The 13,942-nt window shown below is 30.6% G+C and overlaps 1 long non-coding RNA gene across 1 annotated transcript; it reads right to left on the bottom strand.

Moving 5' to 3' along the window:
* Nucleotides 1-1,177: 1,177 nt before the first annotated feature.
* LOC125499428 (uncharacterized) lies at nt 1,178-3,314 on the bottom strand. Its single transcript, XR_007276312.2, has 3 exons — nt 2,878-3,314; nt 2,092-2,150; nt 1,178-1,325 (listed from the first exon to the last, which is right to left on the bottom strand). It is a non-coding gene; the product is annotated as an uncharacterized LOC125499428 (long non-coding RNA).
* Between the last annotated feature and the right edge of the window lie 10,628 nt (nt 3,315-13,942).

Raw genomic sequence — 13,942 nt, forward strand, 5'->3', positions numbered from 1 at the left:
TACATAAAATCTTCCTTTAGCCCTAGTATTATTTTTTTTACCTTAGGGTACATCACATTCACCATCATATCGTCCCAACTATAAATATCAACCCCTCCATTTTCTTTTTCAATTTCTCACACTCCCTTGCTTTCCATTGGTTGAAAAATTATTCTCATTGGTTGATGTTCAAGAGTCAACATGGAGGTATTGGAATCTCGGATGTGGTTAGCATGGCTCGATCAAGAATGATCTTCTTAAACAATGTCAAAATGATAGACTTCCTCATCAACAACTGCTTGATTCAACAAATAAAAGGAGATTGCGCTGTATTATACGATCTGCTTCTTTGTAGTTTCTTCGAAGACGAATTTAATTTAAACTTGTTTAATTGTATCTTGTTTTTCTTTAATATCTATTGCAGATGTCGTTTGACCTTCAATTAATGAAATTTTTCTTTTTCAAAAAAAGTTGAAAAAAATAAATGAAAATAAACAAAGATTAATTAATACGGAAAAGTTATGAATTCAATTTATCACTTTTTCTCTTGGATGCAATCTTTAAAGATTTAATGCTCTTATTAGGTTTAAGTTCAAAGATTTTACTTAAGATATTCCTTTATTAGCTCTAGTATCGATTTTTTTAATTTAGAATATATCACATTCACCATCACATCGTCCCCATTATAATCATCAAACCCTCCATTTTCTTTCTCAATTTCTCACACTCCCTTGCTTCCCATTGGTTGAAAAATTATTCTCATTGGTTGAATTTTGTAACTCAAAATGGAGGTACTGGAATCTCATATGCGATTAGCATACCTCGATCAAGAACGCTCTTCCTAAACTATGTCAGAATGTGTAACAACCCGAATCTACAACCAACCTAATTATGAACTAAACACAATGGAAATCCTAATCCGGGCCATTACCATCACGCTCACCACGAGTGTGGACCTCAAAAACGCTTAACTTACTAAACCTTTTAGAATCCAATGAATATATTAGAACCTCTAACTCTAATAGACTATATTAAGTGATCCTCAAATATTTTAAACAACTGGATATGCTATTAAAATTCTACAGAAAATTCGGCAGAGTTCCATTTGTAATACGGACCGCCTAAAACTTAATTTAGGACTCGCGTCCAATTCGTAATCATGTATCTTCAAAATCCAGCAACCCAAACAAGTTCAAACTTTACAAACTTAAACCTTTTTAATTTAATTACAGATTAACTATTATAATATTACAAAGTTGATCGTCCTCGCCGCGATACAAATAGTATAAAGCATACAGCAAACTTCGAACATCGAACCTTCTTCATTATACATTACCTTCATGTACCTGCATATACCGGGCATGTAGTATCAGCCAAACTGGCTGAGCAAGATTTCATACCATAAAGCCAAATATATATGCAGGTAGGATACATTAAACATATCCTACAAATCCTTTTCTTTCAACGGATACAAATAAAATAACAAACTTTATAAAATATTTTCTTTATTTCTTCTCAAAAACAAATACTTTCCTTTTCCTTCTTTGAAATCAAGTCCTTTTTTTTCTAAACAAATCCTTTCTTTCTTTTTCTTTCACGGAGAAAGAGTGATAAATCTATGGAGTAGAACAAATTTTCCTTACCTTTGGGCTAGCTAGGCCCTCCGGATAACTATAGACAAAGACCCCTAGTGTGCACACCCTACATACGGCCAAACCGCAGCAGAAGATCTACATCAGAGGTACTGATCAACGTACCCCCAACTATTTTGTATCTGCAAAGTCGAGACGAACACGACGAAGTTCTAATTCCTTGAGATACCACTTAGGTAATCCCGTCAACTTTCAAAAGATAAAACTATTCGATATATCTTTTTATAATCTTTCCTTTAATTGCAGTTCGAAAACCAAACTTTCTATATGGAGGAACATCCTCCCATTCGATCGATTCTCAACAAAATCGAGATTCTTTAAAAACACTTCTTGTAAACTACAAAAGTTTATTTGAAAACTAAACTTTCGATCTTTAGAGGAATATCCTCTTTATCAAACCAAATCACAATTTTAATACTTTGCTTGTAAACTATAAAAAAAATTGAGTAAGAAATCTTACCTCTTACTAATCACAGCAAAACAACCACCTCCAAAACGACACTTTAATGAACTCGAAAGCTACATAAATAACATATATGTATTCAATAAATAATAATAGACTTGGCTAACTAGTAATGAACTTTAAGTAACTCTAGTTTTATAAAATATGAGCCTCTTACTTCAAATGACATAACTAACTAATACTAACAATACTAAAAATCTCTATTAGTTTATATAAAACCAATACTTAAGTTTCATAATATATATTTAGGTACTCCAAAATCCATTAGGAAACATTCACATGAAAACATTCAAACTTAAAACACTCGAAACTAATATACAAGTTATTAATTTCAGCAGAAACTTAAAATGGACATAATTTCCTCATTTGAACTCCAAATCAAGTGTTTCTTGAGCCTATCTTGAGCAAAATTTTGATACGAACAACTTTTGTGAATAGTATTTTTGCTAAAAATGTTCAGAAACTGTCAAAACATGCAATTTACAAAACTGACCTGTTTTGCTTACAAATTACAACACTTTATTGTTCTACATCGCATTAAGATACAAACCTTGTATTCAATCAAACCTCAAGCCATCCCAACTCATACTAACAAGTTTAATCATCATTTTACCAATCCAAACTAACTATTCTACTCAATCAATTCATGCTCACAACCTTCAAATCAAAAATCCCAATTCAATTTCAATCACAAACAATTAAATCCAATACTACTAGTATAAATCCAATACTTTGTTTTGAAGTAGTAAGAATGGAAAAGAAATCATAAGGTGAAGATTATACCTCGGTAGAATTTGAATCAGATTGATTTGGGTTTCCTTATAAACAGAAATCAAACTGAAAAGAGGTAGCATACATCAGCTACAATACGTTGTAGCAACGCAACAACAGGGGCAGCAACAACTACAACTTTCAGAGAGCATAACTCCTAGCTTCGAACTCCGATTGAAGAAATTTTTGAGCCTAAATTCAATAACTCGAAGAGATCTACAACTTTTATGAAGGAACAAAGACTAAAAATGAGTTCATGTTGCTTGAAATCAACGGACAGAACAGAGCAAAGGAGAAAGAAAATCATGGGACAGTAGTGGCCGGGTTATTCAAGCCACCGGCATCAACAATTTGAGTGAGAGAGATGATGCAATAATAATGAAACTAAAAAATTGGGTTGGGTTTTGGGTTTCTTTTATTTTGTTGAAAATGAAACAAAAGTTTGACAACAAAAGAATAATGTGGCACCTTTATATGAAGCCACGAGAAGGAAAGTAAAGATGATGGGTCGATTTTCTTTCTTTTATTTAAGACACTAATTTGGTTAACAAGATACAACAACTTATACCAAAATATCAATTATAAAATCATATAAGAGAACACCACTTTATAATTGTAACATTGTCGTTCCCTTTTGTCTTAATACATTGAAATCAATCTTACTTATAAAATATCATAATTAGCTTTTCAATTAGTGTACAACCAAATTCAAATTATTTTTTTTTATAAACTCGGGGAGTGTTAATATAATCACGCTAATTATCATACTTAGCAATTAATAAAATGCTCTTTAAAAATAGGAGGATTACAGAATGATAGACTTCTTCATCAACTACTGCTGCATTCAGCAAATACAATGGGGTTGCACCGTTTTACTAGATCTGGTTCATTGTAGTTTTTTCGAAGACGAGTTTGATTTAAACTTGTTTAATTGTATCATATTTTTCTTTAATATTTCTTGTAGATGTCGTTTGGCCTTCAATTAATAAAATTTCTATTTTTAAAAAAAAGTTAAAAAAAATAAATGAAAATAAACATAGATTAATCAATACTTAAAAGTTAAGAATTAAATTTATCACTTTGCTCTTGGATGCAATCTTTATAGATTTAATGCTCTTATTAGGGTTTAAGTTCAAGGATTTAACTTAAAGTACTCCTTTATTAGCTCTAGTATTAGTTTTTTTACCTTGAATATATCACATTCATTATCATATCGTCCCCACTATAATTATGAAACGCTCCATTTTCTTTTCGATTTCTCACACTCTCTTGCTTCCCATTGGTTGAAAAATTATTCTCATTGGTTGAAGTTCGAGACTCAACATGAAGGTATTAGAATCTCAAATGCAGTTAAGATGGCTCGATCAAGAATTCTCTTTCTAAACTATGTTAGAATGATAGACTTCTTCATCAACAGCTGCTTGATTCAGCAAATACAAGGGAGTTGCACTGTATTACTCGATCTGGTTCATTATACTTTTTCGAATACGAATTTGATTCAAACATGTTTAATTTATCATGTTTTTCCTTAATATCTATTTTAAATGTCGTCTGGCCTTCAATTAATGAAATTTCTCTATTAAAAAAAGTTAAAAAATAAATGAAAATAAACAGAGATTAATTAATACTTAAAGTTAATAATTCAATTTATCACTTTTGCTCTTAGATGCAATCTTTAAAGATTTAATGCTCTTGTTAGGATTGAATTTCAAAGATTTTACTTAAAATCTCCTTTAGCTCTAGTATCATTTTTTTAGCTTAGGTACATCACATTCACCATCATATCGTCCCCACTATAAATATCAAACCTTCGATTTTCTTTTTCAATTTCTCACACTCTCTTGCGTCCCATTGGTTGAAAAGTTATTCTCATTGGTTGTAGTTCGAGACTTAACATGGAGGTATTCGAATCTCAGATGCGGTTAACATGGCTTGATCAAGAATGCTCTTCCTAACTATGTCATAATGATTATATTTCCTTCGACAGCTGCCTTATTCAGCAAATACAAGGCGTGTTGCGATGTATCACTCGATCAGGTTCAATGTAGTTTCATCGAAGACGAATTTAATTGTATCTTCTTTTTCTTTAATATCTTTTGTAAATGTCGATTGGCTTTCAATTAATGAAATTTCTCTGTTTGTAAAAAAAGTTAAAAAATAAATGAAAATAAACATAGATTAATCAATACTTAAAGTCAAGAAATCAATTTATCACTTTTGCTCTTGGATGCAATCTTTAAAGATTTAATGCTCTTATTAGGGTTTAAGTTCAAATATTTTTCTTAAAATCTTCCTTTAGCTCTAGTATTGGTTTTTTTTACCTTAGGGTACATCACATTCACCATCATATCGTCCCAACTATAGATATCAACCCCTCCATTTTCTTTTTCAATTCTCACACTCCCTTGCTTTCCATTGGTTGAAAAATTATTCTCATTGGTTGATGTTCGAGACTCAACATGAAGGTATTGGAATATCGGATGCGGTTAGCATTGGCTCGATCAAGAATGTTCTTTTTAAACTATGTCAAAATGATAGACTTCCTCATCAACAACTACTTGATTCAGCAAATACAAGGAGGTTGTGTTGTATTACTCGATCTGCTTCATTGTAGTTTCTTCGAAGACGAATTTGATTTGAACTTGTTTAATTGTATCTTGTTTTTCTTTAATATCAATTGTATATGTCATTTGGCCTTCATTTAATGAAAACTTTCTTTTTGAAAAAAAGTTAAAAATAAATAAATGAAAATAAACAAAGATTAATTAATACGAAAAAGTCATGAATTCAATTTATCACTTTCGCTTTTGGATGGAATCTTTAAAGATTTAACTAGTATTTGAGCTGGGGCGTTGCTCAGGGTTGGTACTGTTTTACAAATTTGATATGCATTTTTTTCAATTCCCATTAAAATATATTAAGGAAAACTCAACATTTAAAAGGTGCACATAAAATAATGTAGACACTTAAAACATTATTAAAAGTTGGTTGAGATGGTAATTATGTCATATATAAGTGCAAGAGGTCACGGGTTCAAATCTTGTTGCAAAGCTAATTTAGCTTTTGTTAATTGACATGACTTGTCACTTGTGTACACATTGAACAATTCTTGTGGAGTAAAGAGGTGCCACATGGTGTGTGTATATTGCGTGGAGGTGACATATGGCGTGTATATATTGTCACACACGCCTTTTAATATATATGTATAGATATATAGATGCTCTTATTAGGGTTTAAGTTCAAAGATTTTACTTAAAATATTCCTTTATTAGCTCTAGTATTGATTTTTTACCTTAGGATATATCACATCCACCATCATATCGTCCCTACTATAATTATGAAACCTCCATTTTCTTTTTCATTTCTCACACTCCATTGCTTCTCATTGGTTGAAAAATTCTTCTCATTGGTTGAAGTTCGAAACTCAACATGGAGGTATTGGCTTGATCAAGAATGCTCTTCCTAAACTATGTCAGAAAGATAGACTTCTTCATCAACAGTTGCTTGATTCAGCAAATACAAGGGAGTTGCGTCGTATGGATCTGGTTCATTGTAGTTTCTTCGAAGACGAATTTGATTTAAACTTGTTTAATTGTATCTTGTTTTCTTTAATATCTATTGTAGATGTCATTTACCCTTCAATTAATGAAATTTGTCTTTATAAAAAGATAAATGAAAATAAACAGAGATTAATTAATACTCAAAAGTTAAGAACTCAATTTATCACTTTTGGTCTTAGATGCAATCTTTAAATATTTAAGGCTCTTATTAGGGTTTAACTTCAAAGATTTTACTTAAAATCTCCCTTTAGCTCTAGTATCGGTTTTTTTACCTTAGGGTACATCACATTCACCATCATATCGTCCCCATTATAGTATCAAAGCCACCATTTTCTTTTTCAATTTCTCACACTCCCTTGCTTCTCATTGGTTGAAAATTTATTCTCATTGGTTGAAGTTTGAGATTCAACATGAAGGTATTGTAATCATATATGCAGTTAATATGGCTTGATCAAGAATGCTCTTCCTCAACTATGTCAGAAAGATAGACTTCCTCATTAATAGCTGCTTGATTCAACAAATACAAGGGGGTTCCGCTGTATTACACGATCAGGTTCGTTGTATTTTCTTTGAAGACGGATTTTTTAAATTTGTTTAATTGTATCTTGTTTTTTCTAATAGCTATTGTAGATGTCCTTTGGCCTTTAATTAATGAAATTTCTGTTTTAAAAAAAGTTAGAAAATAAATAATACAGAGATTAATTAATACTTAAAAGTTAAGAATTCAATTTATCAATTTGCTCTAGATGCAATCTTTAAAGATTTAATGCTCTTACAGGATTTAAGTTCAAAGATTTTACTTAAAATCTTCCTTAAGCTCTAGTATCGTTTTTTTTAGCTTGGAGTACATCACATACACCATCATATCGACCCCACTATAAGTATCAAACCCTCCATTTTCTTTTTCACTTTCTAACACTCCCTTGCTTCCCATTGGTAGAAAAATTATTCTCATTGGTTGAAGTTCGAGACCCAACATGAAGGTATTGGAATCTCGGATGCGGTTAACATGGCTCGATTAAGTATGCTCTTCCTAAAGTATGTCAGAATGATATCTTATACTCATCAACAGCTGCTTGATTCAGCAAATACAAGGGGGTTGCGCTGTATTACTCCATCTGGTTCATTATAGTTTCTTCAAAGACAAATTTAATTTAAACTTATTTAATTTTATCTTGTTTTTCTTTAATATCTATTGTAGATGTCGTTTGGCCTTCAATTAATCAAATTTCTCTTTTTTTAAAAAGTTAATAAGTAAATGAAAATAAACACAAATTAATATTTAAAAGTCAAGAATACAATTTATCACTTTTTCTCTTGGATGCAATCTTTGAAGATTTAATGCTTTTTTTAGGGTTTGAGTTTAAAGATTTTACTTAAAATCTTCATTTAGCTCTAGTATCGGTTTTTTAACCTGATGGTACATCACATTCACCATCATATCGTCCCCACTATAAGTATCAAACCCGCCATTTTCTTTTTTCGATTTCTCACACTCCCTTGCTTCCCATTGGTTGAAGTTCGAGACTCAACATGAATGTATTGGAAACTCAGATCTGGTTTACATGGCTCGATCAAGAATATTATTTCTAAACTATGTCAGAATTATAAACTTCCTCATTAACAGCTCCTTGATTCAGCAAATACATGGGGGTTGCGTTGTATAACTCGATCTGATTCATTGTAGTTTCTTCAAAGATAAATTTGATTTAAACTTGTTTAATTGTATCTTATTTTTCTTTAATATTTCTTGTAGATGTCGTTTGGCCTTCAATTAATAAAATTTCTATTTTTTAAAAAAAGTTAAAAAAATAAATGAAAATAAACATAGATTAATCAATACTTAAAAGTTAAGAATTAAATTTATCACTTTGCTCTTGGATGCAATCTTTATAGATTTAATGCTCTTATAGGGTTTAAGTTCAAGGATTTAACTTAAAATACTCCTTTATTAGCTCTAGTATTAGTTTTTTTTACCTTAGAATATATCACATTCATTATCATATCGTCCCCCTATAATTATGAAACGCTCCATTTTCTTTTTCGATTTCTCACACTCTCTTGCTTCCCATTGGTTGAAAAATTATTCTCATTGGTTGAAGTTCGAGACTCAACATGAAGGTATTAGAATCTCAAATGCAGTTAACATGGCTCGATCAAGAATTCTCTTTCTAAACTATGTTAGAATGATAGACTTCTTCATCAACAGCTGCTTGATTCAGCAAATACAAGGGAGTTGCACTGTATTACTCGATCTGGTTCATTATAGTTTTTTCGAATACGAATTTGATTCAAACATGTTTAATTTATCATGTTTTTCCTTAATATCTATTTTAAATGTCGTTTGGCCTTCAATTAATGAAATTTCTCTATTAAAAAAAGTTAAAGAATAAATGAAAATAAACAGAGATTAATTAATACTTAAAGTTAATAATTCAATTTATCACTTTTGCTCTTAGATACAATCTTTAAAGATTTATGCTCTTGTTAGGATTGATTTCAAAGATTTACTTAAAATCTTCCTTTAGCTCTAGTATCATTTTTTTTAGCTTAGGGTACATCACATTCACCATCATATCGTCCCACTATAAATATCAAACCTTCGATTTTCTTTTTCAATTTCTCACACTCTCTTGTGTCCCATTGGTTGAAAAGTTATTCTCATTGGTTGTAGTTCGAGACTTAACATGGAGGTATTGGAATCTCATATGCGGTTAACATGGCTTGATCAAGAATGCTCTTCCTAAACTATGTCATAATGATATATTTCCTTATCAATAGCTGCCTTATTCAGCAAATACAAGGCGATTGCGATGTATCACTCGATCAAGTTCAATGTAGTTTCATCGAAGACGAATTTAATTGTATCTTCTTTTTCTTTAATGTCTTTTGTAAATGTCGATTGGCTTTCAATTAATGAAATTTCTCTGTTTGTAAAAAAAGTTAAAAAAATAAATGAAAATAAACATAGATTAATCAATACTTAAAAGTCAAGAAATCAATTTATCACTTTTGCTCTTTGATGCAATCTTTAAAGATTTAATGCTCTTATTAGGGTTTAAGTTCAAATATTTTTCTTAAAATCTTCCTTTAGCTCTAGGATTGGTTTTTTTACCTTAGGGTACATCACATTCACCATCATATCGTCCCAACTATAGATATCAACCCCTCCATTTTCTTTTTCAATTCTCACACTCCCTTGTTTTCCATTGGTTGAAAAATTATTCTCATTGGTTGATGTTCGAGACTCAACATGAAGGTATTGGAATATCGGATGCGGTTAGCATTGGCTCGATCAAAATGTTCTTTTTAAACTATGTCAAAATGATAGACTTCCTCATCAACAACTACTTGATTCAGCAAATACAAGGAGGTTGTGTTGTATTACTCGATCTGCTTCATTGTAGTTTCTTCGAAGACGAATTTGATTTGAACTTGTTTAATTGTATCTTGTTTTTCTTTAATATCTATTGTAGATGTCATTTGGCCTTCATTTAATGAAAACTTTCTTTTTGAAAAAAAGTTAAAAAAAATAAATGAAAATAAACAAAGATTAATTAATACGAAAAAGTCATGAATTCAATTTATCACTTTCGCTCTTGGATGGAATCTTTAAAGATTTAACTAGTATTTGAGCTGGGGTGTTGCTCAGGGTTGGTACTGTTTTACAAATTTGATATGCATTTTTTTCATTCCCATTAAAATATATTAAGGAAAACTCAACATTTAAAAGGTGCACATAAAATAATGTAGACACTTAAAACATTATTAAAAGTTGGTTGAGATGGTAATTATGTCATATATAAGTGCAAGAGGTCACGGGTTCAAATCTTGTTGCAAGCTAATTTAGCTTTTGTTAATTGACATGACTTGTCACTTGTGTACACATTGAACAATTCTTGTGGAGTAACAGAGGTGCCACATGGTGTGTGTATATTGCGTGGAGGTGACATATGGCGTGTATATATTGTCACACACGCCTTTTAATATATATGTATAGATATATAGATGCTCTTATTAGGGTTTAAGTTCAAAGATTTTACTTAAAATATTCCTTTATTAGCTCTAGTATTGATTTTTTTACCTTAGGATATATCACATCCACCATCATATCGTCCCTACTATAATTATGAAACCCTCCATTTTCTTTTTCAATTTCTCACACTCCATTGCTTCTCATTGGTTGAAAAATTCTTCTCATTGGTTGAAGTTCGAAACTCAACATGGAGGTATTGGCTTGATCAAGAATGCTCTTCCTAAACTATGTCAGAAAGATAGACTTCTTCATCAACAGTTGCTTGATTCAGCAAATACAAGGGAGTTGCGTCGTATGGATCTGGTTCATTGTAGTTTCTTCGAAGACGAATTTGATTTAAACTTGTTTAATTGTATCTTGTTTTTCTTTAATATCTATTGTAGATGTCATTTACCCTTCAATTAATGAAATTTGTCTTTTTAAAAAGATAAATGAAAATAAACAGAGATTAATTAATACTCAAAAGTTAAGAACTCAATTTATCACTTTTGGTCTTAGATGCAATCTTTAAATATTTAAGGCTCTTATTAGGGTTTAACTTCAAAGATTTTACTTAAAATCTCCCTTTAGCTCTAGTATCGGTTTTTTTTACCTTAGGGTACATCACATTCACTCATATCGTCCCCATTATAAGTATCAAAGCCACCATTTTCTTTTCAATTTCTCACACTCCCTTGCTTCTCATTGGTTGAAAATTTATTCTCATTGGTTGAAGTTTGAGATTCAACATGAAGGTATTGTAATCATATATGCAGTTAATATGGCTTGATCAAGAATGCTCTTCCTCAACTATGTCAGAAAGATAGACTTCCTCATTAATAGCTGCTTGATTCAACAAATACAAGGGGGTTCCGCTGTACTACACGATCAGGTTCGTTGTATTTTCTTTGAAGACGGATTTTTTAAATTTGTTTAATTGTATCTTGTTTTTCTCTAATAGCTATTGTAGATGTCCTTTGGCCTTTAATTAATGAAATTTCTGTTTTAAAAAAAGTTAGAAAATAAATGAAAATATACAGAGATTAATTAATACTTAAAAGTTAAGAATTCAATTTATCAATTTTGCTCTGAGATGCAATCTTTAAAGATTTAATGCTCTTACTAGGATTTAAGTTCAAAGATTTTACTTAAAATCTTCCTTAAGCTCTAGTATCGTTTTTTTTAGCTTGGAGTACATCACATACACCATCATATCGACCCACTATAAGTATCAAACCCTCCATTTTCTTTTTCACTTTCTAACACTCCCTTGCTTCCCATTGGTAGAAAAATTATTCTCATTGGTTGAAGTTCGAGACCCAACATGAAGGTATTGGAATCTCGGATGCGGTTAACATGGCTCGATTAAGTATGCTCTTCCTAAAGTATGTCAGAATGATATACTTACTCATCAACAGCTGCTTGATTCAGCAAATACAAGGGGGTTGCGCTGTATTACTCCATCTGGTTCATTATAGTTTCTTCAAAGACAAATTTAATTTAAACTTATTTAATTTTATCTTGTTTTTCTTTAATATCTATTGTAGATGTCGTTTGGCCTTCAATTAATCAAATTTCTCTTTTTTTTAAAAAAGTTAATAAGTAAATGAAAATAAACACAAATTAATATTTAAAAGTCAAGAATACAATTTATCACTTTTTCTCTTGGATGCAATCTTTGAAGATTTAATGCTTTTTTTAGGGTTTGAGTTTAAAGATTTTACTTAAAATCTTCATTTGCTCTAGTATCGGTTTTTTAACCTGATGGTACATCACATTCACCATCATATCGTCCCCACTATAAGTATCAAACCCGCCATTTTCTTTTTTCGATTTCTCACACTCCCTTGCTTCCCATTGGTTGAAGTTCGAGACTCAACATGAATGTATTGGAAACTCAGATCCGGTTTACATGGCTCGATCAAGAATATTATTTCTAAACTATGTCAGAATTATAAACTTCCTCATTAACAGCTCCTTGATTCAGCAAATACATGGGGGTTGCGTTGTATAACTCGATCTGGTTCATTGTAGTTTCTTCAAAGATGAATTTGATTTAAACTTGTTTAATTGTATCTTATTTTTCTTTAATATTTCTTGTAGATGTCGTTTGGCCTTCAATTAATAAAATTTCTATTTTTTAAAAAAAGTTAAAAAAATAAATGAAAATAAACATAGATTAATCAATACTTAAAAGTTAAGAATTAAATTTATCACTTTGCTCTTGGATGCAATCTTTATAGATTTAATGCTCTTATTAGGGTTTAAGTTCAAGGATTTAACTTAAAATACTCCTTTATTAGCTCTAGTATTAGTTTTTTTTACCTTAGAATATATCACATTCATTATCATATCGTCCCCACTATAATTATGAAACGCTCCATTTTCTTTTTCGATTTCTCACACTCTCTTGCTTCCCATTGGTTGAAAAATTATTCTCATTGGTTGAAGTTCGAGACTCAACATGAAGGTATTAGAATCTCAAATGCAGTTAACATGGCTCGATCAAGAATTCTCTTTCTAAACTATGTTAGAATGATAGACTTCTTCATCAACAGCTGCTTGATTCAGCAAATACAAGGGAGTTGCACTGTATTACTCGATCTGGTTCATTATAGTTTTTTCGAATACGAATTTGATTCAAACATGTTTAATTTATCATGTTTTTCCTTAATATCTATTTTAAATGTCGTTTGGCCTTCAATTAATGAAATTTTTCTATTTAAAAAAGTTAAAGAATAAATGAAAATAAACAAAGATTAATTAATACTTAAAGTTAATAATTCAATTTATCACTTTTGCTCTTAGATACAATCTTTAAAGATTTAATGCTCTTGTTAGGATTGAATTTCAAAGATTTTACTTAAAATCTTCCTTTAGCTCTAGTATCATTTTTTTTAGCTTAGGGTACATCACATTCACCATCATATCGTCCCCACTATAAATATCAAACCTTCGATTTTCTTTTTCAATTTCTCACACTCTCTTGTGTCCCATTGGTTGAAAAGTTATTCTCATTGGTTGTAGTTCGAGACTTAACATGGAGGTATTGGAATCTCAGATGCGGTTAACATGGCTTGATCAAGAATGCTCTTCCTAAACTATGTCATAATGATATATTTCCTTATCAACAGCTGCCTTATTCAGCAAATACAAGGCGGTTGCGATGTATCACTCGATCAGGTTCAATGTAGTTTCATCGAAGACGAATTTAATTGTATCTTCTTTTTCTTTAATATCTTTTGTAAATGTCGATTGGCTTTCAATTAATGAAATTTCTCTGTTTGTAAAAAAAGTTAAAAAATAAATGAAAATAAACATAGATTAATCAATACTTAAAAGTCAAGAAATCAATTTATCACTTTTGCTCTTGGATGCAATCTTTAAAGATTTAATGCTCTTATTAGGGTTTAAGTTCAAATATTTTTCTGAAAATCTTCCTTTAGCTCTAGGATTGGTTTTTTTACCTTAGGGTACATCACATTCACCATCATATCGTCCC

Source organism: Beta vulgaris, chromosome 7 (assembly GCF_026745355.1).
Source record: "Beta vulgaris subsp. vulgaris cultivar EL10 chromosome 7, EL10.2, whole genome shotgun sequence".
Classification (NCBI taxonomy): domain Eukaryota; kingdom Viridiplantae; phylum Streptophyta; class Magnoliopsida; order Caryophyllales; family Amaranthaceae; genus Beta; species Beta vulgaris.